The 1,451-nt window shown below is 68.0% G+C and overlaps 1 protein-coding gene across 1 annotated transcript in view; it reads left to right on the plus strand.

The window, feature by feature from the left end:
• The window catches only part of CORO6 (coronin 6), an 11,902-nt gene that overhangs the window by 6,027 nt on the left and 4,424 nt on the right, over positions 1–1,451 (plus strand). The gene's annotated exons all lie outside the window — the stretch shown is intronic.

A 1,451-nucleotide genomic window follows, 5' to 3' on the forward strand; every position in this document is an offset into this window, starting at 1 on the left:
TGCCCCCCCCCCGCCTGCCCCCTGCTGACACTCTGCCTGCACCCCATCCAGCGGTCCTGCCTGCAGCCTGCTAGCACCCTGCCTGCACCCTGTCTGTACCCCACCTGCACCCTGCCTGCACCCCCATTCAGCCCTGCCCGTACCCTGCCCAACTTTGCTTGCACCCCACCTGCACCCTACCCAACCAGCCCGCACCCTACACGCTGCCTGCACCCTGTTCAACTCTGCCTGCACCTCACCTGCACCCCACACCCCGCCTGCACCCTGCATGCATTCTGCCCAGCCGGCCAGGCTGTCACCCCCTCCCTTGCATGCTACACCCCAAGCTCTGCTCCCGCTGGGAATGGATGAGGTGCTGCAAAACACCCAGAGGGTGTCCCCACGGAGCCCACTCACTCCTCCCCAGGGCTGGGGACCGTGCCCGGGGCCGTGGGGGTGACACCAGCACCATTGGCATCCAGCCCCCCCCTTGGCAGCAGGGCTCCAAGCCCCCTCAGTGCCTGGCTCTGACCCGCACCCACTCTGCCAGGCCAGGGGTGATGCTGAAGGGCCATGGGGACCCTGGGAACATCCAGGGACCAGGCAGATGTGGCGTGGCTTGGTGCTGCATGTGCCCTGGCCAAAAGCCACCAGCCGGGATGTGGAGGAGCAGATCTGCTCCCACCTCTGCCCACACCAGCCCTGCAGGCTGGGGGCAACAGTGCCCTGCCCTCCAGGCCGTGTTTTGGTGGCTGGCTATGGCCCCCGGCAATGGCTGAGGCCCCAAAAGAGCACAGGGGAGTCCCCGGGGTGGTCAGTGGCTCATGGGTGCTGCAGAGCTCCAGCTCCAGGGGTTTTGGGGTCCTAAGGGGCTCAGTGCCCCCAGGCAGGTCCCAGGAGCAGCGCAGGCTCGGAACGGAGGCGGGTGATTGCTGGCAGTGCACCCGGCTGTGGCCAAGGGCTGGAGCCCCTGCTGGGACCGTGCTGAGCACCCGGAGCGCCTCCGCACCCCGGTGTGCCCACGGGGCCATGTGGCTGTGTTGGGTCCAGCCCTTGCCCGGGGTCAGTGCCAGGCGAGTGGTTTGGGAGTGCAGAGTGGGTGGCACATGCAGAGCCCCGGGGCAGGGTCCCATGGAGGGAAGCGTGGGGTGGGCACCGCTGGAGGCACAGCCTCCCTCCTGGGTGCTGGGTTGAGCCAGGCAACCTCGGGCCACTGATGCAGGATGGGGCACAAGGGGACAAGCTGTGGTCTGGTGCATGGCACCTCCCTGTCCGCCCCAAACTCTCTTCAGCCCCGCTTCTCTACTGCAGCTGTTCATGTGCCGACCCCAGTGCCAGCCGTGGGGCATGGCACAGCCGTGGGGCACAGCCCAGCCACGGGGCACGGCCCAGCTGCACATCATGGCGTGGCCACATCCCTGCCCAAGTGCCAAGCGGCTCCCGACCCAGGATGGCCACCCACCAACACTGCA

The sequence above is a fragment of the Egretta garzetta genome, unplaced genomic scaffold, assembly GCF_000687185.1.
Source record: "Egretta garzetta isolate BGI_Z169 unplaced genomic scaffold, ASM68718v1 scaffold112, whole genome shotgun sequence".
NCBI lineage: Eukaryota > Metazoa > Chordata > Aves > Pelecaniformes > Ardeidae > Egretta > Egretta garzetta.